General features: G+C 42.4%; 49 non-coding genes and 1 pseudogene across 49 annotated transcripts; all 50 read left to right on the forward strand.

Moving 5' to 3' along the window:
• Positions 1 to 49: 49 nt before the first annotated feature.
• LOC140024556 (5S ribosomal RNA) lies at positions 50 to 168 on the forward strand. The gene has a single exon (XR_011828530.1). It is a non-coding gene; the product is annotated as a 5S ribosomal RNA (ribosomal RNA).
• A 415-nt stretch (positions 169 to 583) lies between these two features.
• LOC140031933 (5S ribosomal RNA) lies at positions 584 to 702 on the forward strand. Its single transcript, XR_011835858.1, has one exon. It is a non-coding gene; the product is annotated as a 5S ribosomal RNA (ribosomal RNA).
• A 413-nt stretch (positions 703 to 1,115) lies between these two features.
• Positions 1,116 to 1,234, forward strand: LOC140024098 (5S ribosomal RNA). Its single transcript, XR_011828070.1, has one exon. It is a non-coding gene; the product is annotated as a 5S ribosomal RNA (ribosomal RNA).
• A 413-nt stretch (positions 1,235 to 1,647) lies between these two features.
• LOC140022037 (5S ribosomal RNA) lies at positions 1,648 to 1,766 on the forward strand. The gene has a single exon (XR_011826019.1). It is a non-coding gene; the product is annotated as a 5S ribosomal RNA (ribosomal RNA).
• A 415-nt stretch (positions 1,767 to 2,181) lies between these two features.
• Positions 2,182 to 2,300, forward strand: LOC140031934 (5S ribosomal RNA). The gene has a single exon (XR_011835859.1). It is a non-coding gene; the product is annotated as a 5S ribosomal RNA (ribosomal RNA).
• A 413-nt stretch (positions 2,301 to 2,713) lies between these two features.
• LOC140024099 (5S ribosomal RNA) lies at positions 2,714 to 2,832 on the forward strand. Its single transcript, XR_011828071.1, has one exon. It is a non-coding gene; the product is annotated as a 5S ribosomal RNA (ribosomal RNA).
• Positions 2,833 to 3,245: 413 nt separating this feature from the next.
• Positions 3,246 to 3,364, forward strand: LOC140024657 (5S ribosomal RNA). The gene has a single exon (XR_011828633.1). It is a non-coding gene; the product is annotated as a 5S ribosomal RNA (ribosomal RNA).
• A 416-nt stretch (positions 3,365 to 3,780) lies between these two features.
• LOC140024434 (5S ribosomal RNA) lies at positions 3,781 to 3,899 on the forward strand. The gene has a single exon (XR_011828407.1). It is a non-coding gene; the product is annotated as a 5S ribosomal RNA (ribosomal RNA).
• A 414-nt stretch (positions 3,900 to 4,313) lies between these two features.
• Positions 4,314 to 4,432, forward strand: LOC140023443 (5S ribosomal RNA). The gene has a single exon (XR_011827413.1). It is a non-coding gene; the product is annotated as a 5S ribosomal RNA (ribosomal RNA).
• A 416-nt stretch (positions 4,433 to 4,848) lies between these two features.
• Positions 4,849 to 4,967, forward strand: LOC140022777 (5S ribosomal RNA). The gene has a single exon (XR_011826756.1). It is a non-coding gene; the product is annotated as a 5S ribosomal RNA (ribosomal RNA).
• Positions 4,968 to 5,381: 414 nt separating this feature from the next.
• On the forward strand, positions 5,382 to 5,500 carry LOC140023444 (5S ribosomal RNA). Its single transcript, XR_011827414.1, has one exon. It is a non-coding gene; the product is annotated as a 5S ribosomal RNA (ribosomal RNA).
• Positions 5,501 to 5,915: 415 nt separating this feature from the next.
• Positions 5,916 to 6,034, forward strand: LOC140031935 (5S ribosomal RNA). The gene has a single exon (XR_011835860.1). It is a non-coding gene; the product is annotated as a 5S ribosomal RNA (ribosomal RNA).
• Positions 6,035 to 6,451: 417 nt separating this feature from the next.
• Positions 6,452 to 6,570, forward strand: LOC140032570 (5S ribosomal RNA). Its single transcript, XR_011836496.1, has one exon. It is a non-coding gene; the product is annotated as a 5S ribosomal RNA (ribosomal RNA).
• Positions 6,571 to 6,985: 415 nt separating this feature from the next.
• Positions 6,986 to 7,104, forward strand: LOC140031936 (5S ribosomal RNA). Its single transcript, XR_011835861.1, has one exon. It is a non-coding gene; the product is annotated as a 5S ribosomal RNA (ribosomal RNA).
• Positions 7,105 to 7,520: 416 nt separating this feature from the next.
• Positions 7,521 to 7,639, forward strand: LOC140032571 (5S ribosomal RNA). Its single transcript, XR_011836497.1, has one exon. It is a non-coding gene; the product is annotated as a 5S ribosomal RNA (ribosomal RNA).
• A 415-nt stretch (positions 7,640 to 8,054) lies between these two features.
• LOC140023620 (5S ribosomal RNA) lies at positions 8,055 to 8,173 on the forward strand. The gene has a single exon (XR_011827589.1). It is a non-coding gene; the product is annotated as a 5S ribosomal RNA (ribosomal RNA).
• Positions 8,174 to 8,590: 417 nt separating this feature from the next.
• On the forward strand, positions 8,591 to 8,709 carry LOC140023783 (5S ribosomal RNA). The gene has a single exon (XR_011827749.1). It is a non-coding gene; the product is annotated as a 5S ribosomal RNA (ribosomal RNA).
• A 416-nt stretch (positions 8,710 to 9,125) lies between these two features.
• On the forward strand, positions 9,126 to 9,244 carry LOC140032276 (5S ribosomal RNA). The gene has a single exon (XR_011836201.1). It is a non-coding gene; the product is annotated as a 5S ribosomal RNA (ribosomal RNA).
• A 416-nt stretch (positions 9,245 to 9,660) lies between these two features.
• Positions 9,661 to 9,779, forward strand: LOC140024904 (5S ribosomal RNA). The gene has a single exon (XR_011828880.1). It is a non-coding gene; the product is annotated as a 5S ribosomal RNA (ribosomal RNA).
• A 414-nt stretch (positions 9,780 to 10,193) lies between these two features.
• LOC140023445 (5S ribosomal RNA) lies at positions 10,194 to 10,312 on the forward strand. The gene has a single exon (XR_011827415.1). It is a non-coding gene; the product is annotated as a 5S ribosomal RNA (ribosomal RNA).
• A 415-nt stretch (positions 10,313 to 10,727) lies between these two features.
• LOC140031937 (5S ribosomal RNA) lies at positions 10,728 to 10,846 on the forward strand. Its single transcript, XR_011835862.1, has one exon. It is a non-coding gene; the product is annotated as a 5S ribosomal RNA (ribosomal RNA).
• Positions 10,847 to 11,263: 417 nt separating this feature from the next.
• On the forward strand, positions 11,264 to 11,382 carry LOC140032572 (5S ribosomal RNA). The gene has a single exon (XR_011836498.1). It is a non-coding gene; the product is annotated as a 5S ribosomal RNA (ribosomal RNA).
• Positions 11,383 to 11,797: 415 nt separating this feature from the next.
• On the forward strand, positions 11,798 to 11,916 carry LOC140031938 (5S ribosomal RNA). The gene has a single exon (XR_011835863.1). It is a non-coding gene; the product is annotated as a 5S ribosomal RNA (ribosomal RNA).
• Positions 11,917 to 12,332: 416 nt separating this feature from the next.
• LOC140023854 (5S ribosomal RNA) lies at positions 12,333 to 12,451 on the forward strand. The gene has a single exon (XR_011827819.1). It is a non-coding gene; the product is annotated as a 5S ribosomal RNA (ribosomal RNA).
• A 415-nt stretch (positions 12,452 to 12,866) lies between these two features.
• LOC140024326 (5S ribosomal RNA) lies at positions 12,867 to 12,985 on the forward strand. The gene has a single exon (XR_011828299.1). It is a non-coding gene; the product is annotated as a 5S ribosomal RNA (ribosomal RNA).
• A 417-nt stretch (positions 12,986 to 13,402) lies between these two features.
• Positions 13,403 to 13,521, forward strand: LOC140031939 (5S ribosomal RNA). Its single transcript, XR_011835864.1, has one exon. It is a non-coding gene; the product is annotated as a 5S ribosomal RNA (ribosomal RNA).
• Positions 13,522 to 13,938: 417 nt separating this feature from the next.
• On the forward strand, positions 13,939 to 14,057 carry LOC140024936 (5S ribosomal RNA). The gene has a single exon (XR_011828912.1). It is a non-coding gene; the product is annotated as a 5S ribosomal RNA (ribosomal RNA).
• A 416-nt stretch (positions 14,058 to 14,473) lies between these two features.
• LOC140032277 (5S ribosomal RNA) lies at positions 14,474 to 14,592 on the forward strand. The gene has a single exon (XR_011836202.1). It is a non-coding gene; the product is annotated as a 5S ribosomal RNA (ribosomal RNA).
• A 416-nt stretch (positions 14,593 to 15,008) lies between these two features.
• LOC140023879 (5S ribosomal RNA) lies at positions 15,009 to 15,127 on the forward strand. The gene has a single exon (XR_011827845.1). It is a non-coding gene; the product is annotated as a 5S ribosomal RNA (ribosomal RNA).
• A 350-nt stretch (positions 15,128 to 15,477) lies between these two features.
• Positions 15,478 to 15,594, forward strand: LOC140025150 (5S ribosomal RNA; annotated as a pseudogene).
• Positions 15,595 to 16,013: 419 nt separating this feature from the next.
• On the forward strand, positions 16,014 to 16,132 carry LOC140031941 (5S ribosomal RNA). Its single transcript, XR_011835866.1, has one exon. It is a non-coding gene; the product is annotated as a 5S ribosomal RNA (ribosomal RNA).
• A 417-nt stretch (positions 16,133 to 16,549) lies between these two features.
• LOC140031942 (5S ribosomal RNA) lies at positions 16,550 to 16,668 on the forward strand. Its single transcript, XR_011835867.1, has one exon. It is a non-coding gene; the product is annotated as a 5S ribosomal RNA (ribosomal RNA).
• Positions 16,669 to 17,081: 413 nt separating this feature from the next.
• Positions 17,082 to 17,200, forward strand: LOC140024041 (5S ribosomal RNA). The gene has a single exon (XR_011828012.1). It is a non-coding gene; the product is annotated as a 5S ribosomal RNA (ribosomal RNA).
• A 416-nt stretch (positions 17,201 to 17,616) lies between these two features.
• LOC140032275 (5S ribosomal RNA) lies at positions 17,617 to 17,735 on the forward strand. The gene has a single exon (XR_011836200.1). It is a non-coding gene; the product is annotated as a 5S ribosomal RNA (ribosomal RNA).
• Positions 17,736 to 18,152: 417 nt separating this feature from the next.
• LOC140023921 (5S ribosomal RNA) lies at positions 18,153 to 18,271 on the forward strand. The gene has a single exon (XR_011827888.1). It is a non-coding gene; the product is annotated as a 5S ribosomal RNA (ribosomal RNA).
• Positions 18,272 to 18,687: 416 nt separating this feature from the next.
• On the forward strand, positions 18,688 to 18,806 carry LOC140031943 (5S ribosomal RNA). Its single transcript, XR_011835868.1, has one exon. It is a non-coding gene; the product is annotated as a 5S ribosomal RNA (ribosomal RNA).
• Positions 18,807 to 19,219: 413 nt separating this feature from the next.
• Positions 19,220 to 19,338, forward strand: LOC140023612 (5S ribosomal RNA). Its single transcript, XR_011827581.1, has one exon. It is a non-coding gene; the product is annotated as a 5S ribosomal RNA (ribosomal RNA).
• Positions 19,339 to 19,751: 413 nt separating this feature from the next.
• LOC140023971 (5S ribosomal RNA) lies at positions 19,752 to 19,870 on the forward strand. Its single transcript, XR_011827937.1, has one exon. It is a non-coding gene; the product is annotated as a 5S ribosomal RNA (ribosomal RNA).
• A 417-nt stretch (positions 19,871 to 20,287) lies between these two features.
• LOC140022778 (5S ribosomal RNA) lies at positions 20,288 to 20,406 on the forward strand. Its single transcript, XR_011826757.1, has one exon. It is a non-coding gene; the product is annotated as a 5S ribosomal RNA (ribosomal RNA).
• Positions 20,407 to 20,820: 414 nt separating this feature from the next.
• On the forward strand, positions 20,821 to 20,939 carry LOC140023446 (5S ribosomal RNA). The gene has a single exon (XR_011827416.1). It is a non-coding gene; the product is annotated as a 5S ribosomal RNA (ribosomal RNA).
• A 417-nt stretch (positions 20,940 to 21,356) lies between these two features.
• LOC140031944 (5S ribosomal RNA) lies at positions 21,357 to 21,475 on the forward strand. Its single transcript, XR_011835869.1, has one exon. It is a non-coding gene; the product is annotated as a 5S ribosomal RNA (ribosomal RNA).
• Positions 21,476 to 21,892: 417 nt separating this feature from the next.
• On the forward strand, positions 21,893 to 22,011 carry LOC140032379 (5S ribosomal RNA). The gene has a single exon (XR_011836305.1). It is a non-coding gene; the product is annotated as a 5S ribosomal RNA (ribosomal RNA).
• Positions 22,012 to 22,427: 416 nt separating this feature from the next.
• Positions 22,428 to 22,546, forward strand: LOC140023613 (5S ribosomal RNA). The gene has a single exon (XR_011827582.1). It is a non-coding gene; the product is annotated as a 5S ribosomal RNA (ribosomal RNA).
• Positions 22,547 to 22,959: 413 nt separating this feature from the next.
• Positions 22,960 to 23,078, forward strand: LOC140023972 (5S ribosomal RNA). The gene has a single exon (XR_011827938.1). It is a non-coding gene; the product is annotated as a 5S ribosomal RNA (ribosomal RNA).
• A 417-nt stretch (positions 23,079 to 23,495) lies between these two features.
• LOC140022779 (5S ribosomal RNA) lies at positions 23,496 to 23,614 on the forward strand. The gene has a single exon (XR_011826758.1). It is a non-coding gene; the product is annotated as a 5S ribosomal RNA (ribosomal RNA).
• A 416-nt stretch (positions 23,615 to 24,030) lies between these two features.
• Positions 24,031 to 24,149, forward strand: LOC140031945 (5S ribosomal RNA). Its single transcript, XR_011835870.1, has one exon. It is a non-coding gene; the product is annotated as a 5S ribosomal RNA (ribosomal RNA).
• Positions 24,150 to 24,566: 417 nt separating this feature from the next.
• On the forward strand, positions 24,567 to 24,685 carry LOC140023922 (5S ribosomal RNA). Its single transcript, XR_011827889.1, has one exon. It is a non-coding gene; the product is annotated as a 5S ribosomal RNA (ribosomal RNA).
• Positions 24,686 to 25,101: 416 nt separating this feature from the next.
• Positions 25,102 to 25,220, forward strand: LOC140031947 (5S ribosomal RNA). Its single transcript, XR_011835872.1, has one exon. It is a non-coding gene; the product is annotated as a 5S ribosomal RNA (ribosomal RNA).
• A 184-nt stretch (positions 25,221 to 25,404) lies between these two features.
• Positions 25,405 to 25,523, forward strand: LOC140031948 (5S ribosomal RNA). The gene has a single exon (XR_011835873.1). It is a non-coding gene; the product is annotated as a 5S ribosomal RNA (ribosomal RNA).
• A 413-nt stretch (positions 25,524 to 25,936) lies between these two features.
• On the forward strand, positions 25,937 to 26,055 carry LOC140023614 (5S ribosomal RNA). Its single transcript, XR_011827583.1, has one exon. It is a non-coding gene; the product is annotated as a 5S ribosomal RNA (ribosomal RNA).
• The last annotated feature ends 352 nt before the right edge of the window (positions 26,056 to 26,407 follow it).

Raw genomic sequence — 26,407 nt, forward strand, 5'->3', positions numbered from 1 at the left:
GCTTCGCAGGACGGGGTAGTTTAAAAGAATAAAGCGAAAGGAATATGGCGGGTGCGATCATACCAGCACTAATGCACCGGATCCCATCAGAACATCGAAATTAAGCGTGTTTGGGCGAGAGTAGTACTTGGATTGGTGACCCCCTGGGAAGTCCTCGTGTTGCACCCCTCTCTTTTTTGTTTCGAAATCCAAATTTCCTATTCGTTCTTTATCCTGTAGTAATTTAGCTCCGTCGGAACGATTGCTTAATATTTTGCTTCTTGTCGAAGCGTGAAGGAGGATATTAAGCGCGAGACAAATCAGGAACGGTACGGCTCGATCAAAGCCCGGATCGTCGCTCAAATTTGTCGGCGCAAATGTATCAGCGCAAGCGTGAAGGATTGATTTCATGATAATTTAGAGTTGCGGGATGATGGAAAAAAACAGGGGGCAAATCAATAACAAAAAAAAATATGAAAGCAAATAAATAAAAGGATAATAGGAAAATGCTTGAATTGACGCTTAAAATGAATTTCGGTCTAGAAAAGCCACACTGCTTCGCAGGACGGGGTAGTTTAAAAGAATAAAGCGAAAGGAACATGGCGGGTGCGATCATACCAGCACTAATGCACCGGATCCCATCAGAACTCCGAAGTTAAGCATGCTTGGGCGAGAGTAGTACTAGGATGGGTGACCCCCTGGGAATTCCTCTTGTTGCACCCCTCTCTTTTTTGTTTCGAAATTCAAATTTTCTATTCGTTCTTTATCCTGTAGTAATTTAGGTCCTTCGGAACGATTGCTTTATATTTTGCTTCTTCTCGAAGCATGAAGGCGGATCTGAAGCGAGACAAATCAGGAACGGTACGGCTCGATCAAAGCCCGAATCGTCGCTCAAATTTGTCGGCGCAAATGTATCAGCGCAAGCGTGAAGGATTGATTTCATGATAATTTAGAGTTGCGGGATGATGGAAAAAAACAGGGGGCAAATCAATAACAAAAAAAATTATGAAAGCAAATAAATAAAAGGATAATAGGAAAATGCTTGAATTGACGCTTAAAATGAATTTCGGTCTAGAAAAGCCACACTGCTTCGCAGGACGGGGTAGTTTAAAAGAATAAAGCGAAAGGAATATGGCGGGTGCGATCATACCAGCACTAATGCACCGGATCCCATCAGAACTTCGAAATTAAGCGTGTTTGGGCGAGAGTAGTACTTGGATTGGTGACCCCCTGGGAAGTCCTCGTCTTGCACCCCTCTCTTTTTTGTTTCGAAATCCAAATTTCCTATTCGTTCTTTATCCTGTAGTAATTTAGCTCCGTCGGAACGATTGCTTAATATTTTGCTTCTTGTCGAAGCGTGAAGGAGGATCTGAAGGCGCGAGACAAATCAGGAACGGTACGGCTCGATCAAAGCCCGGATCGTGGCTCAAATTTGTCGGCGCAAATGTATCACCGCAAGCGTGAAGGATTGATTTCATGATAATTTAGAGTTGCGGGATGATGGAAAAAAACAGGGTGCAAATCAATAACAAAAAAATATAAAGTAAATAAATAAAAGGATAAGAGGAAAATGCTTCAATTGACGCTTAAAATGAATTCCGGTCTAGAAAAGCCACACTGCTTCGCTGGACGGGGTAGTTTAAAAGAATAAAGCGAAAGGAACGTTGTGGGTGCGATCATACCAGCACTAATGCACCGTATCCCATCAAAACTCCGAAGTTAAGCGTGCTTGGGCGTGAGCAGTATTAGGATGGGTGACCCCCTGGGAAGTCCTCGTGTTGCACCCCTCTCTTTTTTGTTTCGAAATCCAAATTTCCTATTCGTTCTTTATCCTGTAGTAATTTAGCTCCGTCGGAACGATTGCTTAATATTTTGCTTCTTGTCGAAGCGTGAAGGAGGATATTAAGCGCGAGACAAATCAGGAACGGTACGGCTCGATCAAAGCCCGGATCGTCGCTCAAATTTGTCGGCGCAAATGTATCAGCGCAAGCGTGAAGGATTGATTTCATGATAATTTAGAGTTGCGGGATGATGGAAAAAAACAGGGGGCAAATCAATAACAAAAAAAAATATGAAAGCAAATAAATAAAAGGATAATAGGAAAATGCTTGAATTGACGCTTAAAATGAATTTCGGTCTAGAAAAGCCACACTGCTTCGCAGGACGGGGTAGTTTAAAAGAATAAAGCGAAAGGAACATGGCGGGTGCGATCATACCAGCACTAATGCACCGGATCCCATCAGAACTCCGAAGTTAAGCATGCTTGGGCGAGAGTAGTACTAGGATGGGTGACCCCCTGGGAATTCCTCTTGTTGCACCCCTCTCTTTTTTGTTTCGAAATTCAAATTTTCTATTCGTTCTTTATCCTGTAGTAATTTAGGTCCTTCGGAACGATTGCTTTATATTTTGCTTCTTCTCGAAGCATGAAGGCGGATCTGAAGCGAGACAAATCAGGAACGGTACGGCTCGATCAAAGCCCGAATCGTCGCTCAAATTTGTCGGCGCAAATGTATCAGCGCAAGCGTGAAGGATTGATTTCATGATAATTTAGAGTTGCGGGATGATGGAAAAAAACAGGGGGCAAATCAATAACAAAAAAAATTATGAAAGCAAATAAATAAAAGGATAATAGGAAAATGCTTGAATTGACGCTTAAAATGAATTTCGGTCTAGAAAAGCCACACTGCTTCGCAGGACGGGGTAGTTTAAAAGAATAAAGCGAAAGGAATATGGCGGGTGCGATCATACCAGCACTAATGCACCGGATCCCATCAGAACTTCGAAATTAAGCGTGTTTGGGCGAGAGTAGTACTTGGATTGGTGACCCCCTGGGAAGTCCTCGTCTTGCACCCCTCTCTTTTTTGTTTCGAAATCCAAATTTCCTATTCGTTCTTTATCCTGTAGTAATTTAGCTCCGTCGGAACGATTGCTTAATATTTTGCTTCTTGTCGAAGCGTGAAGGAGGATCTGAAGGCGCGAGACAAATCAGGAACGGTACGGCTCGATCAAAGCCCGGATCGTGGCTCAAATTTGTCGGCGCAAATGTATCACCGCAAGCGTGAAGGATTGATTTCATGATAATTTAGAGTTGCGGGATGATGGAAAAAAACAGGGTGCAAATCAATAACAAAAAAATATAAAGTAAATAAATAAAAGGATAAGAGGAAAATGCTTCAATTGACGCTTAAAATGAATTCCGGTCTAGAAAAGCCACACTGCTTCGCTGGACGGGGTAGTTTAAAAGAATAAAGCGAAAGGAACGTTGTGGGTGCGATCATACCAGCACTAATGCACCGTATCCCATCAAAACTCCGAAGTTAAGCGTGCTTGGGCGTGAGCAGTATTAGGATGGGTGACCCCCTGGGAATTCCTCTTGTTGCACCCCTCTCTTTTTTGTTTCGAAATTCAAATTTTCTATTCGTTCTTTATCCTGTAGTAATTTAGGTCCTTCGGAACGATTGCTTTATATTTTGCTTCTTCTCGAAGCATGAAGGCGGATCTGAAGGCGCGAGACAAATCAGGAACGGTACGGCTCGATCAAAGCCCGGAGCGTCGCTCAAATTTATCGGCGCAAATGTATCAGCGCAAGCGTGAAGGATTGATTTCACGATAATTTAGAGTTGCGGGATGATGGAAAAAAACAAGGGGCAAATCAATAACAAAAAAAAATATGAAAGCAAATAAATAAAAGGATAATAGGAAAATGCTTGAATTGACGCTTAAAATGAATTTCGGTCTAGAAAAGCAACACTGCTTCGCAGGACGGGGTAGTTTAAAAGAATAAAGCGAAAGGAATATGGCGGGTGCGATCATACCAGCACTAATGCACCGGATCCCATCAGACCTTCGAAATTAAGCGTGTTTGGGCGAGAGTAGTACTTGGATTGGTCACCCCCTGGGAAGTCCTCGTGTTGCACCCCTCTCTTTTTTGTTTCGAAATCCAAATTTCCTGTTCGTTCTTTATCCTGTAGTAATTTAGCTCCGTCGGAACGATTGCTTAATATTTTGCTTCTTGTCGAAGCGTGAAGGAGGATCTGAAGGCGCGAGACAAATCAGGAACGGTACGGCTCGATCAAAGCCCGGATCGTCGCTCAAATTTGTCGGCGCAAATGTATCACCGCAAGCGTGAAGGATTGATTTCATGATAATTTAGAGTTGCGGGATGATGGAAAAAAACAGGGTGCAAATCAATAAAAAAAAATATATAAAGTAAATAAATAAAAGGATAAAAGGAAAATGCTTCAATTGACGCTTAAAATGAATTCCGGTCTAGAAAAGCCACACTGCTTCGCTGGACGGGGTAGTTTAAAAGAATAAAGCGAAAGGAACGTTGTGGGTGCGATCATACCAGCACTAATGCACCGTATCCCATCAGAACTCCGAAGTTAAGCGTGCTTGGGCGTGAGCAGTATTAGGATGGGTGACCCCCTGGGAATTCCTCTTGTTGCACCCCTCTCTTTTTTGTTTCGAAATTCAAATTTTCTATTCGTTCTTTATCCTGTAGTAATTTAGGTTCTTCGGAACGATTGCTTTATATTTTGCTTCTTCTCGAAGCATGAAGGCGGATCTGAAGGCGCGAGACAAATCAGGAACGGTACGGCTCGATCAAAGCCCGGAGCGTCGCTCAAATTTATCTGTGCAAATGTATCAGCGCAAGCGTGAAGGATTGATTTCACGATAATTTAGAGTTGCGGGATGATGGAAAAAAACAGGGGGCAAATCAATAACAAAAAAAAATATGAAAGCAAATAAATAAAAGGATAATAGGAAAATGCTTGAATTGACGCTTAAAATGAATTTCGGTCTAGAAAAGCAACACTGCTTCGCAGGACGGGGTAGTTTAAAAGAATAAAGCGAAAGGAATATGGCGGGTGCGATCATACCAGCACTAATGCACCGGATCCCATCAGAACTTCGAAATTAAGCGTGTTTGGGCGAGAGTAGTACTTGGATTGGTGACCCCCTGGGAAGTCCTCGTGTTGCACCCCTCTCTTTTTTGTTTCGAAATCCAAATTTCCTATTCGTTCTTTATCCTGTAGTAATTTAGCTCCGTCGGAACGATTGCTTAATATTTTGCTTCTTGTCGAAGCGTGAAGGAGGATCTGAAGGCGCGAGACAAATCAGGAACGGTACGGCTCGATCAAAGCCCGGATCGTCGCTCAAATTTGTCGGCGCAAATGTATCACCGCAAGCGTGAAGGATTGATTTCATGATAATTTAGAGTTGCGGGATGATGGAAAAAAACAGGGTGCAAATCAATAAAAAAAAATATATAAAGTAAATAAATAAAAGGATAAAAGGAAAATGCTTCAATTGACGCTTAAAATGAATTCCGGTCTAGAAAAGCCACACTGCTTCGCTGGACGGGGTAGTTTAAAAGAATAAAGCGAAAGGAACGTTGTGGGTGCGATCATACCAGCACTAATGCACCGTATCCCATCAGAACTCCGAAGTTAAGCGTGCTTGGGCGTGAGCAGTATTAGGATGGGTGACCCCCTGGGAATTCCTCTTGTTGCACCCCTTTCTTTTTTGTTTCGAAATTCAAATTTTCTATTCGTTCTTTATCTTGTAGTAATTTAGGTCCTTCAGAACGATTGCTTTATATTTTGCTTCTTCTCGAAGCATGAAGGCGGATCTGAAGGCGCGAGAGAAATCAGGAACGGTACGGCTCGATCAAAGCCCGGATCATCGCTCAAATTTGTCGGCGCAAATGTATCAGCGCTAGCGTGATGGATTGATTTCATGACAATTTATTGTTGCGCGATGAGGGTAAAAAACAGGGTGCAAATCAATAACAAAAAAAAATATGAAAGCAATAAACAAAAGGATAAGAAAAAAATGCTTGAATTGACGCTTAAAATGAATTTCGGTCTAGAAAAGCCACACTGCTTCGCAGGACGGGGTAGTTTAAAAGAATAAAGCGAAAGGAACATGGTGGGTGCGATCATACCAGCACTAATGCACCGGATCCCATCAGAACTCCGAAGTTAAGCATGCTTGGGCGAGAGTAGTACTAGGATGGGTGACCCCCTGGGAATTCCTCTTGTTGCACCCCTCTCTTTTTTGTTTCGAAATTCAAATTTTCTATTCGTTCTTTATCCTGTAGTAATTTAGGTCCTTCGGAACGATTGCTTTATATTTTGCTTCTTCTCGAAGCATGAAGGCGGATCTGAAGGCGCGAGACAAATCAGGAACGGTACGGCTCGATCAAAGCCCGGAGCGTCGCTCAAATTTATCGGCGCAAATGTATCAGCGCAAGCGTGAAGGATTGATTTCATGATAATTTAGAGTTGCGGGATGATGTAAAAAAACAGGGGGCAAATCAATAACAAAAAAAAAATATGAAAGCAAATAAATAAAAGGATAATAGGAAAATGCTTGAATTGACGCTTAAAATGAATTTCGGTCTAGAAAAGCCACACTGCTTCGCAGGACGGGGTAGTTTAAAAGAATAAAGCGAAAGGAACATGGCGGGTGCGATCATACCAGCACTAATGCACCGGATCCCATCAGAACTCCGAAGTTAAGCATGCTTGGGCGAGAGTAGTGCTAGGATGGGTGACCCCCTGGGAATTCCTCTTGTTGCACCCCTCTCTTTTTTGTTTCGAAATTCAAATTTTCTATTCGTTCTTTATCCTGTAGTAATTTAGCTCCGTCGGAACGATTGCTTAATATTTTGCTTCTTGTCGAAGCCTGAAGGAGGATCTGAAGGCGCGAGACAAATCAGGAACGGTACGGCTCGATCAAAGCCCGGATCGTCGCTCAAATTTGTCGGCGCAAATGTATCGCCGCAAGCGTGAAGGATTGATTTCATGATAATTTAGAGTTGCGGGATGATGGAAAAAAACAGGGTGCAAATCAATAACAAAAAAAAATATAAAGTAAATAAATAAAAGGATAAGAGGAAAATGCTTCAATTGACGCTTAAAATGAATTCCGGTCTAGAAAAGCCACACTGCTTCGCAGGACGGGGTAGTTTAAAAGAATAAAGCGAAAGGAACATGGCGGGTGCGATCATACCAGCACTAATGCACCGGATCCCATCAGAACTCCGAAGTTAAGCATGCTTGGGCGAGAGTAGTACTAGGATGGGTGACCCCCTGGGAATTCCTCTTGTTGCACCCCTCTCTTTTTTGTTTCGAAATTCAAATTTTCTATTCGTTCTTTATCCTGTAGTAATTTAGGTCCTTCGGAACGATTGCTTTATATTTTGCTTCTTCTCGAAGCATGAAGGCGGATCTGAAGGCGCGAGACGAATCAGGAACGGTACGGCTCGATCAAAGCCCGGATCGTCGCTCAAATTTGTCGGCGCAAATGTATCAGCGCAAGCGTGAAGGATTGATTTCATGATAATTTAGAGTTGCGGGATGATGGAAAAAAACAGGGTGCAAATCAATAACAAAAAAAAAAAATAAAGTAAATAAATAAAAGGATAAGAGGAAAATGCTTCAATTGACGCTTAAAATGAATTCCGGTCTAGAAAAGCCACACTGCTTCGCAGGACGGGGTAGTTTAAAAGAATAAAGCGAAAGGAACATGGCGGGTGCGATCATACCAGCACTAATGCACCGGATCCCATCAGAACTCCGAAGTTAAGCATGCTTGGGCGAGAGTAGTGCTAGGATGGGTGACCCCCTGGGAATTCCTCTTGTTGCACCCCTCTCTTTTTTGTTTCGAAATTCAAATTTTCTATTCGTTCTTTATCCTGTAGTAATTTAGCTCCGTCGGAACGATTGCTTAATATTTTGCTTCTTGTCGAAGCCTGAAGGAGGATCTGAAGGCGCGAGACAAATCAGGAACGGTACGGCTCGATCAAAGCCCGGATCGTCGCTCAAATTTGTCGGCGCAAATGTATCGCCGCAAGCGTGAAGGATTGATTTCATGATAATTTAGAGTTGCGGGATGATGGAAAAAAACAGGGTGCAAATCAATAACAAAAAAAAATATAAAGTAAATAAATAAAAGGATAAGAGGAAAATGCTTCAATTGACGCTTAAAATGAATTCCGGTCTAGAAAAGCCACACTGCTTCGCAGGACGGGGTAGTTTAAAAGAATAAAGCGAAAGGAACATGGCGGGTGCGATCATACCAGCACTAATGCACCGGATCCCATCAACACTCCGAAGTTAAGCATGCTTGGGCGAGAGTAGTACTAGGATGGGTGACCCCCTGGGAATTCCTCTTGTTGCACCCCTCTCTTTTTTGTTTCGAAATTCAAATTTTCTATTCGTTCTTTATCCTGTAGTAATTTAGGTCCTTCGGAACGATTGATTTATATTTTGCTTCTTCTCGAAGCATGAAGGCGGATCTGAAGGCGCGAGACAAATCAAGAACGGTACGGCTCGATCAAAGCCCGGATCGTCGCTCAAATTTGTCGGCGCAAATGTATCAGCGCAAGCGTGAAGGATTGATTTCATGATAATTTAGAGTTGCGGGATGATGGAAAAAAACAGGGGGCAAATCAATAACAAAAAAAAAATATGAAAGCAAATAAATAAAAGGATAATAGGAAAATGGTTGAATTGACGCTTAAAATGAATTTCGGTCTAGAAAAGCCACACTGCTTCGCAGGACGGGGTAGTTTAAAAGAATAAAGTGAAAGGAACATGGCGGGTGCGATCATACCAGCACTAATGCACCGGTTCCCATCAGAACATCGAAATTAAGCGTGTTTGGGCGAGAGTAGTACTTTGATTGGTGACCCCCTGGGAAGTCCTCGTGTTGCACCCCTCTCTTTTTTGTTTCGAAATCCAAATTTCCTATTCGTTCTTTATCCTGTAGTAATTTAGCTCCGTCGGAACGATTGCTTAATATTTTGCTTCTTGTCGAAGCGTGAAGGAGGATCTGAAGGCGCGAGACAAATCAGGAACGGTACGGCTCGATCAAAGCCCGGATCGTTGCTCAAATTTGTCGGCGCAAATGTATCAGCGCAAGCGTGAAGGATTGATTTCATGATAATTTAGAGTTGCGGGATGATGGAAAAAAACAGGGGGCAAATCAATAACAAAAAAAAATATGAAAGCAAATAAATAAAAGGATAAGAGGAAAATGCTTCAATTGACGCTTAAAATGAATTCCGGTCTAGAAAAGCCACACTGCTTCGCAGGACGGGGTAGTTTAAAAGAATAAAGCGAAAGGAACATGGCGGGTGCGATCATACCAGCACTAATGCACCGGATCCCATCAGAACTCCGAAGTTAAGCATGTTTGGGCGAGAGTAGTACTAGGATGGGTGACCCCCTGGGAATTCCTCTTGTTGCACCCCTCTCTTTTTTGTTTCGAAATTCAAATTTTCTATTCGTTCTTTATCCTGTAGTAATTTAGGTCCTTCGGAACGATTGCTTTATATTTTGCTTCTTCTCGAAGCATGAAGGCGGATCTGAAGGCGCGAGACAAATCAGGAACGGTACGGCTCGATCAAAGCCCGGATCGTCGCTCAAATTTGTCGGCGCAAATGTATCAGCGCAAGCGTGAAGGATTGATTTCATGATAATTTAGAGTTGCGGGATGATGGAAAAAAACAGGGGGCAAATCAATAACAAAAAAAAATATGAAAGCAAATAAATAAAAGGATAATAGGAAAATGCTTGAATTGACGCTTAAAATGAATTTCGGTCTAGAAAAGCAACACTGCTTCGCAGGACGGGGTAGTTTAAAAGAATAAAACGAAAGGAATATGGCGGGTGCGATCATACCAGCACTAATGCACCGGATCCCATCAGACGTTCGAAATTAAGCGTGTTTGGGCGAGAGTAGTACTTGGATTGGTGACCCCCTGGGAAGTCCTCGTGTTGCACCCCTCTCTTTTTTGTTTCGAAATCCAAATTTCCTATTCGTTCTTTATCCTGTAGTAATTTAGCTCCGTCGGAACGATTGCTTAATATTTTGCTTCTTATCGAAGCGTGAAGGAGGATCTGAAGGCGCGAGACAAATCAGGAACGGTACGGCTCGATCAAAGCCCGGATCGTCGCTCAAATTTGTCGGCGCAAATGTATCACCGCAAGCGTGAAGGATTGATTTCATGATAATTTAGAGTTGCGGGATGATGGAAAAAAACAGGGTGCAAATCAATAAAAAAAAATATATAAAGTAAATAAATAAAAGGATAAAAGGAAAATGCTTCAATTGACGCTTAAAATGAATTCCGGTCTAGAAAAGCCACACTGCTTCGCTGGACGGGGTAGTTTAAAAGAATAAAGCGAAAGGAACGTTGTGGGTGCGATCATACCAGCACTAATGCACCGTATCCCATCAGAACTCCGAAGTTAAGCGTGCTTGGGCGTGAGCAGTATTAGGATGGGTGACCCCCTGGGAATTCCTCTTGTTGCACCCCTTTCTTTTTTGTTTCGAAATTCAAATTTTCTATTCGTTCTTTATCTTGTAGTAATTTAGGTCCTTCAGAACGATTGCTTTATATTTTGCTTCTTCTCGAAGCATGAAGGCGGATCTGAAGGCGCGAGAGAAATCAGGAACGGTACGGCTCGATCAAAGCCCGGATCATCGCTCAAATTTGTCGGCGCAAATGTATCAGCGCTAGCGTGATGGATTGATTTCATGACAATTTATTGTTGCGCGATGAGGGTAAAAAACAGGGTGCAAATCAATAACAAAAAAAAATATGAAAGCAATAAACAAAAGGATAAGAAAAAAATGCTTGAATTGACGCTTAAAATGAATTTCGGTCTAGAAAAGCCACACTGCTTCGCAGGACGGGGTAGTTTAAAAGAATAAAGCGAAAGGAACATGGTGGGTGCGATCATACCAGCACTAATGCACCGGATCCCATCAGAACTCCGAAGTTAAGCATGCTTGGGCGAGAGTAGTACTAGGATGGGTGACCCCCTGGGAATTCCTCTTGTTGCACCCCTCTCTTTTTTGTTTCGAAATTCAAATTTTCTATTCGTTCTTTATCCTGTAGTAATTTAGGTCCTTCGTAACGATTGCTTTATATTTTGCTTCTTCTCGAAGCATGAAGGCAGATCTGAAGGCGCGAGACAAATCAGGAACGGTACGGCTCGATCAAAGCCCGGAGCGTCGCTCAAATTTATCGGCGCAAATGTATCAGCGCAAGCGTGAAGGATTGATTTCATGATAATTTAGAGTTGCGGGATGATGTAAAAAAACAGGGGGCAAATCAATAACAAAAAAAAAATATGAAAGCAAATAAATAAAAGGATAATAGGAAAATGCTTGAATTGACGCTTAAAATGAATTTCGGTCTAGAAAAGCCACACTGCTTCGCAGGACGGGGTAGTTTAAAAGAATAAAGCGAAAGGAACATGGCGGGTGCGATCATACCAGCACTAATGCACCGGATCCCATCAGAACTCCGAAGTTAAGCATGCTTGGGCGAGAGTAGTGCTAGGATGGGTGACCCCCTGGGAATTCCTCTTGTTGCACCCCTCTCTTTTTTGTTTCGAAATTCAAATTTTCTATTCGTTCTTTATCCTGTAGTAATTTAGCTCCGTCGGAACGATTGCTTAATATTTTGCTTCTTGTCGAAGCCTGAAGGAGGATCTGAAGGCGCGAGACAAATCAGGAACGGTACGGCTCGATCAAAGCCCGGATCGTCGCTCAAATTTGTCGGCGCAAATGTATCGCCGCAAGCGTGAAGGATTGATTTCATGATAATTTAGAGTTGCGGGATGATGGAAAAAAACAGGGTGCAAATCAATAACAAAAAAAAATATAAAGTAAATAAATAAAAGGATAAGAGGAAAATGCTTCAATTGACGCTTAAAATGAATTCCGGTCTAGAAAAGCCACACTGCTTCGCAGGACGGGATAGTTTAAAAGAATAAAGCGAAAGGAACATGGCGGGTGCGATCATACCAGCACTAATGCACCGGATCCCATCAGAACTCCGAAGTTAAGCATGCTTGGGCGAGAGTAGTACTAGGATGGGTGACCCCCTGGGAATTCCTCTTGTTGCACCCCTCTCTTTTTTGTTTCGAAATTCAAATTTTCTATTCGTTCTTTATCCTGTAGTAATTTAGGTCCTTCGGAACGATTGCTTTATATTTTGCTTCTTCTCGAAGCATGAAGGCGGATCTGAAGGCGCGAGACGAATCAGGAACGGTACGGCTCGATCAAAGCCCGGATCGTCGCTCAAATTTGTCGGCGCAAATGTATCAGCGCAAGCGTGAAGGATTGATTTCATGATAATTTAGAGTTGCGGGATGATGGAAAAAAACAGGGTGCAAATCAATAACAAAAAAAAAAAATAAAGTAAATAAATAAAAGGATAAGAGGAAAATGCTTCAATTGACGCTTAAAATGAATTCCGGTCTAGAAAAGCCACACTGCTTCGCAGGACGGGGTAGTTTAAAAGAATAAAGCGAAAGGAACATGGCGGGTGCCATCATACCAGCACTAATGCACCGGATCCCATCAGAACTCCGAAGTTAAGCATGCTTGGGCGGGAGTAGTGCTAGGATGGGTGACCCCCTGGGAATTCCTCTTGTTGCACCCCTCTCTTTTTTGTTTCGAAATTCAAATTTTCTATTCGTTCTTTATCCTGTAGTAATTTAGCTCCGTCGGAACGATTGCTTAATATTTTGCTTCTTGTCGAAGCCTGAAGGAGGATCTGAAGGCGCGAGACAAATCAGGAACGGTACGGCTCGATCAAAGCCCGGATCGTCGCTCAAATTTGTCGGCGCAAATGTATCGCCGCAAGCGTGAAGGATTGATTTCATGATAATTTAGAGTTGCGGGATGATGGAAAAAAACAGGGTGCAAATCAATAACAAAAAAAAATATAAAGTAAATAAATAAAAGGATAAGAGGAAAATGCTTCAATTGACGCTTAAAATGAATTCCGGTCTAGAAAAGCCACACTGCTTCGCAGGACGGGGTAGTTTAAAAGAATAAAGCGAAAGGAACATGGCGGGTGCGATCATACCAGCACTAATGCACCGGATCCCATCAACACTCCGAAGTTAAGCATGTTTGGGCGAGAGTAGTACTAGGATGGGTGACCCCCTGGGAATTCCTCTTGTTGCACCCCTCTCTTTTTTGTTTCGAAATTCAAATTTTCTATTCGTTCTTTATCCTGTAGTAATTTAGGTCCTTCGGAACGATTGCTTTATATTTTGCTTCTTCTCGAAGCATGAAGGCGGATCTGAAGGCGCGAGACAAATCAGGAACGGTACGGCTCGATCAAAGCCCGGATCGTCGCTCAAATTTGTCGGCGCAAATGTATCAGCGCAAGCATGAAGGATTGATTTCATGATAATTTAGAGTTGCGGGATGATGGAAAAAAACAGGGGGCAAATCAATAACAAAAAACAAATATGAAAGCAAATAAATAAAAGGATAAGAGGAAAATGCTTCAATTGACGCTTAAAATGAATTCCGGTCTAGAAAAGCCACACTGCTTCGCAGGACGGGGTAGTTTAAAAGAATAAAGCGAAAGGAACATGGCGGGTGCGATCATACCAGCACTAATGCACCGGATCCCATCAGAACTCCGAAGTTAAGCATGCTTGGGCGAGAGTAGTACTAGGATGGGTGACCCCCTGGGAATTCCTCTTGTTGCACCCCTCTCTTTTTTGTTTCGAAATTCAAATTTTCTATTCGTTCTTTATCCTGTAGTAATTTAGGTCCTTCGGAACGATTGATTTATATTTTGCTTCTTCTCGAAGCATGAAGGCGGATCTGAAGGCGCGAGACAAATCAAGAACGGTACGGCTCGATCAAAGCCCGGATCGTCGCTCAAATTTGTCGGCGCAAATGTATCAGCGCAAGCGTGAAGGATTGATTTCATGATAATTTAGAGTTGCGGGATGATGGAAAAAAACAGGGGGCAAATCAATAACAAAAAAAAAATATGAAAGCAAATAAATAAAAGGATAATAGGAAAATGGTTGAATTGACGCTTAAAATGAATTTCGGTCTAGAAAAGCCACACTGCTTCGCAGGACGGGGTAGTTTAAAAGAATAAAGTGAAAGGAACATGGCGGGTGCGATCATACCAGCACTAATGCACCGGTTCCCATCAGAACATCGAAATTAAGCGTGTTTGGGCGAGAGTAGTACTTTGATTGGTGACCCCCTGGGAAGTCCTCGTGTTGAACCCCTCTCTTTTTTGTTTCGAAATCCAAATTTCCTATTCGTTCTTTATCCTGTAGTAATTTAGCTCCGTCGGAACGATTGCTTAATATTTTGCTTCTTGTCGAAGCGTGAAGGAGGATCTGAAGGCGCGAGACAAATCAGGAACGGTACGGCTCGATCAAAGCCCGGATCGTTGCTCAAATTTGTCGGCGCAAATGTATCAGCGCAAGCGTGAAGGATTGATTTCATGATAATTTAGAGTTGCGGGATGATGGAAAAAAACAGGGGGCAAATCAATAACAAAAAAAAATATGAAAGCAAATAAATAAAAGGATAAGAGGAAAATGCTTCAATTGACGCTTAAAATGAATTCCGGTCTAGAAAAGCCACACTGCTTCGCAGGACGGGGTAGTTTAAAAGAATAAAGCGAAAGGAACATGGCGGGTGCGATCATACCAGCACTAATGCACCGGATCCCATCAGAACTCCGAAGTTAAGCATGTTTGGGCGAGAGTAGTACTAGGATGGGTGACCCCCTGGGAATTCCTCTTGTTGCACCCCTCTCTTTTTTGTTTCGAAATTCAAATTTTCTATTCGTTCTTTATCCTGTAGTAATTTAGGTCCTTCGGAACGATTGCTTTATATTTTGCTTCTTCTCGAAGCATGAAGGCGGATCTGAAGGCGCGAGACAAATCAGGAACGGTACGGCTCGATCAAAGCCCGGATCGTCGCTCAAATTTGTCGGCGCAAATGTATCAGCGCAAGCGTGAAGGATTGATTTCATGATAATTTAGAGTTGCGGGATGATGGAAAAAAACAGGGGGCAAATCAATAACAAAAAAAAATATGAAAGCAAATAAATAAAAGGATAATAGGAAAATGCTTGAATTGACGCTTAAAATGAATTTCGGTCTAGAAAAGCAACACTGCTTCGCAGGACGGGGTAGTTTAAAAGAATAAAGCGAAAGGAATATGGCGGGTGCGATCATACCAGCACTAATGCACCGGATCCCATCAGACCTTCGAAATTAAGCGTGTTTGGGCGAGAGTAGTACTTGGATTGGTGACCCCCTGGGAAGTCCTCGTGTTGCACCCCTCTCTTTTTTGTTTCGAAATCCAAATTTCCTGTTCGTTCTTTATCCTGTAGTAATTTAGCTCCGTCGGAACGATTGCTTAATATTTTGCTTCTTGTCGAAGCGTGAAGGAGGATCTGAAGGCGCGAGACAAATCAGGAACGGTACGGCTCGATCAAAGCCCGGATCGTCGCTCAAATTTGTCGGCGCAAATGTATCACCGCAAGCGTGAAGGATTGATTTCATGATAATTTAGAGTTGCGGGATGATGGAAAAAAACAGGGTGCAAATCAATAAAAAAAAATATATAAAGTAAATAAATAAAAGGATAAAAGGAAAATGCTTCAATTGACGCTTAAAATGAATTCCGGTCTAGAAAAGACATACCAGCACTAATGCACCGTATCCCATCAGAACTCCGAAGTTAAGCGTGCTTGGGCGTGAGCAGTATTAGGATGGGTGACCCCCTGGGAATTCCTCTTGTTGCACCCCTCTCTTTTTTGTTTCGAAATTCAAATTTTCTATTCGTTCTTTATCCTGTAGTAATTTAGGTCCTTCGGAACGATTGCTTTATATTTTGCTTCTTCTCGAAGCATGAACGCGGATCTGAAGGCGCGAGACAAATCAGGAACGGTACGGCTCGATCAAAGCCCGGAGCGTCGCTCAAATTTATCGGCGCAAATGTATCAGCGCAAGCGTGAAGGATTGATTTCATGATAATTTAGAGTTGCGGGATGATGGAAAAAAACAGGGGGCAAATCAATAACAAAAAAAAAATATGAAAGCAAATAAATAAAAGGATAATAGGAAAATGCTTGAATTGACGCTTAAAATGAATTTCGGTCTAGAAAAGCCACACTGCCTCGCAGGACGGGGTAGTTTAAAAGAATAAAGCGAAAGGAACATGGCGGGTGCGATCATACCAGCACTAATGCACCGGATCCCATCAGAACTCCGAAGTTAAGCATGCTTGGGCGAGAGTAGTACTAGGATGGGTGACCCCCTGGGAATTCCTCTTGTTGCACCCCTCTCTTTTTTGTTTCGAAATTCAAATTTTCTATTCGTTCTTTATCCTGTAGTAATTTAGGTCCTTCGGAACGATTGCTTTATATTTTGCTTCTTCTCGAAGCATGAAGGCGGATCTGAAGGCGCGAGACAAATCAGGAACGGTACGGCTCGATCAAAGCCCGGATCGTCGCTCAAATTTGTCGGCGCAAATGTATCAGCGCAAGCGTGAAGGATTGATTTCATGATAATTTAGAGTTGCGGGATGATGGAAAAAAACAGGGGGCAAATCAATAACAAAAAAAAAATATGAAAGCAAATAAATAAAAGGATAAGAGGAAAATGCTTCAATTGACGCTTAAAATGAATTCCGGTCTAGAAAAGCCACACTGCTTCGCAGGACGGGGTAGTTTAAAAGAATAAAGCGAAAGGAACATGGCGGGTGCGATCATACCAGCACTAATGCACCGGATCCCATCAGAACTCCGAAGTTAAGCATGCTTGGGCGAGAGTAGTACTAGGATGGGTGACCCCCTGGGAATTCCTCTTGTTGCACCCCTCTCTTTTTTGTTTCAAAATTCAAATTTTCTATTCGTTCTTTATCCTGTAGTAATTTAGGTCCTTCGGAACGATTGCTTTATATTTTGCTTCTTCTCGAAGCATGAAGGCGGATCTGAAGGCGCGAGACAAATCAGGAACGGTACGGCTCGATCAAAGCCCGGATCGTCGCTCAAATTTGTCGGCGCAAATGTATCACCGCAAGCGTGAAGGATTGATTTCATGATAATTTAGAGTTGCGGGATGATGGAAAAAAACAGGGTGCAAATCAATAACAAAAAAAAATAAAGTAAATAAATAAAAGGATAAGAGGAAAATGCTTCAATTGACGCTTAAAATGAATTCCGGTCTAGAAAAGCCACACTGCTTCGCTGGACGGGGTAGTTTAAAAGAATAAATCGAAAGGAACGTTGTGGGTGCGATCATACCAGCACTAATGCACTGTATCCCATCAGAACTCCGAAGTTAAGCGTGCTTGGGCGTGAGCAGTATTAGGATGGGTGACCCCCTGGGAATTCCTCTTGTTGCACCCCTCTCTTTTTTGTTTCGAAATTCAAATTTTCTATTCGTTCTTTATCCTGTAGTAATTTAGGTCCTTCGGAACGATTGCTTTATATTTTGCTTCTTCTCGAAGCATGAAGGCGGATCTGAAGGCGCGAGACAAATCAGGAACGCTACGGCTCGATCAAAGCCCGGAGCGTCGCTCAAATTTATCGGCGCAAATGTATCAGCGCAAGCGTGAAGGATTGATTTCACGATAATTTAGAGTTGCGGGATGATGGAAAAAAACAGGGGGCAAATCAATAACAAAAAAAAATATGAAAGCAAATAAATAAAAGGATAATAGGAAAATGCTTGAATTGACGCTTAAAATGAATTTCGGTCTAGAAAAGCAACACTGCTTCGCAGGACGGGGTAGTTTAAAAGAATAAAGCGAAAGGAACATGGCAGGTGCGATCATACCAGCACTAATGCACCGGATCCCATCAGAACTCCGAAGTTAAGCATGCTTGGGCGAGAGTAGTACTAGGATGGGTGACCCCCTGGGAATTCCTCTTGTTGCACCCCTCTCTTTTTTGTTTCGAAATTCAAATTTTCTATTCGTTCTTTATCCTGTAGTAATTTAGGTCCTTCGGAACGATTGATTTATATTTTGCTTCTTCTCGAAGCATGAAGGCGGATCTGAAGGCGCGAGACAAATCAGGAACGGTACGGCTCGATCAAAGCCCGGATCGTCGCTCAAATTTGTCGGCGCAAATGTATCAGCGCAAGCGTGAAGGATTGATTTCATGATAATTTAGAGTTGCGGGATGATGGAAAAAAACAGGGGGCAAATCAATAACAAAAAAAAAATATGAAAGCAAATAAATAAAAGGATAATAGGAAAATGGTTGAATTGACGCTTAAAATGAATTTCGGTCTAGAAAAGCCACACTGCTTCGCAGGACAGGGTAGTTTAAAAGAATAAAGCGAAAGGAACATGGCGGGTGCGATCATACCAGCACTAATGCACCGGTTCCCATCAGAACATCGAAATTAAGCGTGTTTGGGCGAGAGTAGTACTTTGATTGGTGACCCCCTGGGAAGTCCTCGTGTTGCACTCCTCTCTTTTTTGTTTCGAAATCCAAATTTCCTATTCGTTCTTTATCCTGTAGTAATTTAGCTCCGTCGGAACGATTGCTTAATATTTTGCTTCTTGTCGAAGCGTGAAGGAGGATCTGAAGGCGCGAGACAAATCAGGAACGGTACGGCTCGATCAAAGCCCGGATCGTTGCTCAAATTTGTCGGCGCAAATGTATCAGCGCAAGCGTGAAGGATTGATTTCATGATAATTTAGAGTTGCGGGATGATGGAAAAAAACAGGGGGCAAATCAATAACAAAAAAAAATATGAAAGCAAATAAATAAAAGGATAATAGGAAAATGCTTGAATTGACACTTAAAATGAATTTCGGTCTAGAAAAGCCACACTGCTTCGCAGGACGGGGTAGTTTAAAAGAATAAAGCGAAAGGAACATGGCGGGTGCGATCATACCAGCACTAATGCACCGGATCCCATCAGAACTCCGAAGTTAAGCATGCTTGGGCGAGAGTAGTACTAGGATGGGTGACCCCCTGGGAATTCCTCTTGTTGCACCCCTCTCTTTTTTGTTTCGAAATTCAAATTTTCTATTCGTTCTTTATCCTGTAGTAATTTAGGTCCTTCGGAACGATTGCTTTATATTTTGCTTCTTCTCGAAGCATGAAGGCGGATCTGAAGCGAGACAAATCAGGAACGGTACGGCTCGATCAAAGCCCGAATCGTCGCTCAAATTTGTCGGCGCAAATGTATCAGCGCAAGCGTGAAGGATTGATTTCATGATAATTTAGAGTTGCGGGATGATGGAAAAAAACAGGGGGCAAATCAATAACAAAAAAAATTATGAAAGCAAATAAATAAAAGGATAATAGGAAAATGCTTGAATTGACGCTTAAAATGAATTTCGGTCTAGAAAAGCCACACTGCTTCGCAGGACGGGGTAGTTTAAAAGAATAAAGCGAAAGGAATATGGCGGGTGCGATCATACCAGCACTAATGCACCGGATCCCGTCAGAACTTCGAAATTAAGCGTGTTTGGGCGAGAGTAGTACTTGGATTGGTGACCCCCTGGGAAGTCCTCGTGTTGCACCCCTCTCTTTTTTGTTTCGAAATCCAAATTTCCTATTCGTTCTTTATCCTGTAGTAATTTAGCTCCGTCGGAACGATTGCTTAATATTTTGCTTCTTATCGAAGCGTGAAGGAGGATCTGAAGGCGCGAGACAAATCAGGAACGATACGGCTCGATCAAAGCCCGGATCGTCGCTCAAATTTGTCGGCGCAAATGTATCACCGCAAGCGTGAAGGATTGATTTCATGATAATTTAGAGTTGCGGGATGATGGAAAAAAACAGGGTGCAAATCAATAACAAAAAAATATAAAGTAAATAAATAAAAGGATAAGAGGAAAATGCTTCAATTGACGCTTAAAATGAATTCCGGTCTAGAAAAGCCACACTGCTTCGCTGGACGGGGTAGTTTAAAAGAATAAAGCGAAAGGAACGTTGTGGGTGCGATCATACCAGCACTAATGCACCGTATCCCATCGGAACTCCGAAGTTAAGCGTGCTTGGGCGTGAGCAGTATTAGGATGGGTGACCCCCTGGGAATTCCTCTTGTTGCACCCCTCTCTTTTTTGTTTCGAAATTCAAATTTTCTATTCGTTCTTTATCCTGTAGTAATTTAGTTCCTTCGGAACGATTGCTTTATATTTTGCTTCTTCTCGAAGCATGAAGGCGGATCTGAAGGCGCGAGACAAATCAGGAACGGTACGGCTCGATCAAAGCCCGGAGCGTCGCTCAAAATTTATCGGCGCAAATGTATCAGCGCGAGCGTGAAGGATTGATTTCACGATAATTTAGAGTTGCGGGATGATGGAAAAAAACAGGGGGCAAATCAATAACAAAAAAAAATATGAAAGCAAATAAATAAAAGGATAATAGGAAAATGCTTGAATTGACGCTTAAAATGAATTTCGGTCAAGAAAAGCAACACTGCTTCGCAGGATGGGGTAGTTTAAAAGAATAAAGCGAAAGGAATATGGCGGGTGCGATCATACCAGCACTAATGCACCGGATCCCATCAGAACTTCGAAATTAAGCGTGTTTGGGCGAGAGTAGTACTTGGATTGGTGACCCCCTGGGAAGTCCTCGTGTTGCACCCCTCTCTTTTTTGTTTCGAAATCCAAATTTCCTATTCGTTCTTTATCCTGTAGTAATTTAGCTCCGTCGGAACGATTGCTTAATATTTTGCTTCTTGTCGAAGCGTGAAGGAGGATCTGAAGGCGCGAGACAAATCAGGAACGGTACGGCTCGATCAAAGCCCGGATCGTCGCTCAAATTTGTCGGCGCAAATGTATCACCGCAAGCGTGAAGGATTGATTTCATGATAATTTAGAGTTGCGGGATGATGGAAAAAAACAGGGTGCAAATCAATAAAAAAAAATATATAAAGTAAATAAATAAAAGGATAAAAGGAAAATGCTTCAATTGACGCTTAAAATGAATTCCGGTCTAGAAAAGACACACTGCTTCGCTGGACGGGGTAGTTTAAAAGAATAAAGCGAAAGGAACGTTGTGGGTGCGATCATACCAGCACTAATGCACCGTATCCCATCAGAACTCCGAAGTTAAGCGTGCTTGGGCGTGAGCAGTATTAGGATGGGTGACCCCCTGGGAATTCCTCTTGTTGCACCCCTCTCTTTTTTGTTTCGAAATTCAAATTTTCTATTCGTTCTTTATCCTGTAGTAATTTAGGTCCTTCGGAACGATTGCTTTATATTTTGCTTCTTCTCGAAGCATGAAGGCGGATCTGAAGGCGCGAGACAAATCAGGAACGGTACGGCTCGATCAAAGCCCGGAGCGTCGCTCAAATTTATCGGCGCAAATGTATCAGCGCAAGCGTGAAGGATTGATTTCATGATAATTTAGAGTTGCGGGATGATGGAAAAAAACAGGGGGCAAATCAATAACAAAAAAAAAATATGAAAGCAAATAAATAAAAGGATAATAGGAAAATGCTTGAATTGACGCTTAAAATGAATTTCGGTCTAGAAAAGCCACACTGCTTCGCAGGACGGGGTAGTTTAAAAGAATAAAGCGAAAGGAACATGGCGGGTGCGATCATACCAGCACTAATGCACCGGATCCCATCAGAACTCCGAAGTTAAGCATGCTTGGGCGAGAGTAGTACTAGGATGGGTGACCCCCTGGGAATTCCTCTTGTTGCACCCCTCTCTTTTTTGTTTCGAAATTCAAATTTTCTATTCGTTCTTTATCCTGTAGTAATTTAGGTCGTTCGGAACGATTGCTTTATATTTTGCTTCTTCTCGAAGCATGAAGGCGGATCTGAAGGCGCGAGACAAATCAGGAACGGTACGGCTCGATCAAAGCCCGGATCGTCGCTCAAATTTGTCGGCGCAAATGTATCAGCGCAAACGTGAAGGATTGATTTCATGATAATTTAGAGTTGCGGGATGATGGAAAAAAACAGGGGGCAAATCAATAACAAAAAAAAAATATGAAAGCAAATAAATAAAAGGATAAGAGGAAAATGCTTCAATTGACGCTTAAAATGAATTCCGGTCTAGAAAAGCCACACTGCTTCGCAGGACGGGGTAGTTTAAAAGAATAAAGCGAAAGGAACATGGCGGGCGCGATCATACCAGCACTAATGCACCGGATCCCATCAGAACTCCGAAGTTAAGCATGCTTGGGCGAGAGTAGTACTAGGATGGGTGACCCCCTGGGAATTCCTCTTGTTGCACCCCTCTCTTTTTTGTTTCAAAATTCAAATTTTCTATTCGTTCTTTATCCTGTAGTAATTTAGGTCCTTCGGAACGATTGCTTTATATTTTGCTTCTTCTCGAAGCATGAAGGCGGATCTGAAGGCGCGAGACAAATCAGGAACGGTACGGCTCGATCAAAGCCCGGAGCGTCGCTCAAATTTATCGGCGCAAATGTATCAGCGCAAGCGTGAAGGATTGATTTCATGATAATTTAGAGTTGCGGGATGATGGAAAAAAACAGGGGGCAAATCAATAACAAAAAAAATTATGAAAGCAAATAAATAAAAGGATAATAGGAAAATGCTTGAATTGACGCTTAAAATGAATTTCGGTCCAGAAAAGCCACACTGCTTCGCAGGACGGGGTAGTTTAAAAGAATAAAGCGAAAGGAATATGGCGGGTGCGATCATACCAGCACTAATGCACCGGATCCCGTCAGAACTTCGAAATTAAGCGTGTTTGGGCGAGAGTAGTACTTGGATTGGTGACCCCCTGGGAAGTCCTCGTGTTGCACCCCTCTCTTTTTTGTTTCGAAATCCAAATTTCCTATTCGTTCTTTATCCTGTAGTAATTTAGCTCCGTCGGAACGATTGCTTAATATTTTGCTTCTTATCGAAGCGTGAAGGAGGATCTGAAGGCGCGAGACAAATCAGGAACGATACGGCTCGATCAAAGCCCGGATCGTCGCTCAAATTTGTCGGCGCAAATGTATCACCGCAAGCGTGAAGGATTGATTTCATGATAATTTAGAGTTGCGGGATGATGGAAAAAAACAGGGTGCAAATCAATAACAAAAAAATATAAAGTAAATAAATAAAAGGATAAGAGGAAAATGCTTCAATTGACGCTTAAAATGAATTCCGGTCTAGAAAAGCCACACTGCTTCGCTGGACAGGGTAGTTTAAAAGAATAAAGCGAAAGGAACGTTGTGGGTGCGATCATACCAGCACTAATGCACCGTATCCCATCGGAACTCCGAAGTTAAGCGTGCTTGGGCGTGAGCAGTATTAGGATGGGTGACCCCCTGGGAATTCCTCTTGTTGCACCCCTCTCTTTTTTGTTTCGAAATTCAAATTTTCTATTCGTTCTTTATCCTGTAGTAATTTAGTTCCTTCGGAACGATTGCTTTATATTTTGCTTCTTCTCGAAGCATGAAGGCGGATCTGAAGGCGCGAGACAAATCAGGAACGGTACGGCTCGATCAAAGCCCGGAGCGTCGCTCAAAATTTATCGGCGCAAATGTATCAGCGCGAGCGTGAAGGATTGATTTCACGATAATTTAGAGTTGCGGGATGATGGAAAAAAACAGGGGGCAAATCAATAACAAAAAAAAATATGAAAGCAAATAAATAAAAGGATAATAGGAAAATGCTTGAATTGACGCTTAAAATGAATTTCGGTCAAGAAAAGCAACACTGCTTCGCAGGATGGGGTAGTTTAAAAGAATAAAGCGAAAGGAATATGGCGGGTGCGATCATACCAGCACTAATGCACCGGATCCCATCAGAACTTCGAAATTAAGCGTGTTTGGGCGAGAGTAGTACTTGGATTGGTGACCCCCTGGGAAGTCCTCGTGTTGCACCCCTCTCTTTTTTGTTTCGAAATCCAAATTTCCTATTCGTTCTTTATCCTGTAGTAATTTAGCTCCGTCGGAACGATTGCTTAATATTTTGCTTCTTGTCGAAGCGTGAAGGAGGATCTGAAGGCGCGAGACAAATCAGGAACGGTACGGCTCGATCAAAGCCCGGATCGTCGCTCAAATTTGTCGGCGCAAATGTATCAGCGCAAGCGTGAAGGATTGATTTCATGATAATTTAGAGTTGCGGGATGATGGAAAAAAACAGGGGGCAAATCAATAACAAAAAAAAATATGAAAGCAAATAAATAAAAGGATAATAGGAAAATGCTTGAATTGACACTTAAAATGAATTTCGGTCTAGAAAAGCCACACTGCTTCGCAGGACGGGGTAGTTTAAAAGAATAAAGCGAAAGGAACATGGCGGGTGCGATCATACCAGCACTAATGCACCGGATCCCATCAGAACTCCGAAGTTAAGCATGCTTGGGCGAGAGTAGTACTAGGATGGGTGACCCCCTGGGAATTCCTCTTGTTGCACCCCTCTCTTTTTTGTTTCGAAATTCAAATTTTCTATTCGTTCTTTATCCTGTAGTAATTTAGGTCCTTCGGAACGATTGATTTATATTTTGCTTCTTCTCGAAGCATGAAGGCGGATCTGAAGGCGCGAGACAAATCAGGAACGGTACGGCTCGATCAAAGCCCGGATCGTCGCTCAAATTTGTCGGCGCAAATGTATCAGCGCAAGCGTGAAGGATTGATTTCATGATAATTTAGAGTTGCGGGATGATGGAAAAAAACAGGGGGCAAATCAATAACAAAAAAAAAATATGAAAGCAAATAAATAAAAGGATAATAGGAAAATGGTTGAATTGACGCTTAAAATGAATTTCGGTCTAGAAAAGCCACACTGCTTCGCAGGACAGGGTAGTTTAAAAGAATAAAGCGAAAGGAACATGGCGGGTGCGATCATACCAGCACTAATGCACCGGTTCCCATCAGAACATCGAAATTAAGCGTGTTTGGGCGAGAGTAGTACTTTGATTGGTGACCCCCTGGGAAGTCCTCGTGTTGCACTCCTCTCTTTTTTGTTTCGAAATCCAAATTTCCTATTCGTTCTTTATCCTGTAGTAATTTAGCTCCGTCGGAACGATTGCTTAATATTTTGCTTCTTGTCGAAGCGTGAAGGAGGATCTGAAGGCGCGAGACAAATCAGGAACGGTACGGCTCGATCAAAGCCCGGATCGTTGCTCAAATTTGTCGGCGCAAATGTATCAGCGCAAGCGTGAAGGATTGATTTCATGATAATTTAGAGTTGCGGGATGATGGAAAAAAACAGGGGGCAAATCAATAACAAAAAAAAATATGAAAGCAAATAAATAAAAGGATAATAGGAAAATGCTTGAATTGACACTTAAAATGAATTTCGGTCTAGAAAAGCCACACTGCTTCGCAGGACGGGGTAGTTTAAAAGAATAAAGCGAAAGGAACATGGCGGGTGCGATCATACCAGCACTAATGCACCGGATCCCATCAGAACTCCGAAGTTAAGCATGCTTGGGCGAGAGTAGTACTAGGATGGGTGACCCCCTGGGAATTCCTCTTGTTGCACCCCTCTCTTTTTTGTTTCGAAATTCAAATTTTCTATTCGTTCTTTATCCTGTAGTAATTTAGGTCCTTCGGAACGATTGCTTTAGGAAAATGCTTGAATTGACACTTAAAATGAATTTCGGTCTAGAAAAGCCACACTGCTTCGCAGGACGGGGTAGTTTAAAAGAATAAAGCGAAAGGAACATGGCGGGTGCGATCATACCAGCACTAATGCACCGGATCCCATCAGAACTCCGAAGTTAAGCATGCTTGGGCGAGAGTAGTACTAGGATGGGTGACCCCCTGGGAATTCCTCTTGTTGCACCCCTCTCTTTTTTGTTTCGAAATTCAAATTTTCTATTCGTTCTTTATCCTGTAGTAATTTAGGTCCTTCGGAACGATTGCTTTATATTTTGCTTCTTCTCGAAGCATGAAGGCGGATCTGAAGCGAGACAAATCAGGAACGGTACGGCTCGATCAAAGCCCGAATCGTCGCTCAAATTTGTCGGCGCAAATGTATCAGCGCAAGCGTGAAGGATTGATTTCATGATAATTTAGAGTTGCGGGATGATGGAAAAAAACAGGGGGCAAATCAATAACAAAAAAAATTATGAAAGCAAATAAATAAAAGGATAATAGGAAAATGCTTGAATTGACGCTTAAAATGAATTTCGGTCTAGAAAAGCCACACTGCTTCGCAGGACGGGGTAGTTTAAAAGAATAAAGCGAAAGGAATATGGCGGGTGCGATCATACCAGCACTAATGCACCGGATCCCGTCAGAACTTCGAAATTAAGCGTGTTTGGGCGAGAGTAGTACTTGGATTGGTGACCCCCTGGGAAGTCCTCGTGTTGCACCCCTCTCTTTTTTGTTTCGAAATCCAAATTTCCTATTCGTTCTTTATCCTGTAGTAATTTAGCTCCGTCGGAACGATTGCTTAATATTTTGCTTCTTATCGAAGCGTGAAGGAGGATCTGAAGGCGCGAGACAAATCAGGAACGATACGGCTCGATCAAAGCCCGGATCGTCGCTCAAATTTGTCGGCGCAAATGTATCACCGCAAGCGTGAAGGATTGATTTCATGATAATTTAGAGTTGCGGGATGATGGAAAAAAACAGGGTGCAAATCAATAACAAAAAAATATAAAGTAAATAAATAAAAGGATAAGAGGAAAATGCTTCAATTGACGCTTAAAATGAATTCCGGTCTAG

This window comes from Coffea arabica, chromosome 11e (genome assembly GCF_036785885.1).
Source record: "Coffea arabica cultivar ET-39 chromosome 11e, Coffea Arabica ET-39 HiFi, whole genome shotgun sequence".
NCBI classification, from domain to species: domain Eukaryota; kingdom Viridiplantae; phylum Streptophyta; class Magnoliopsida; order Gentianales; family Rubiaceae; genus Coffea; species Coffea arabica.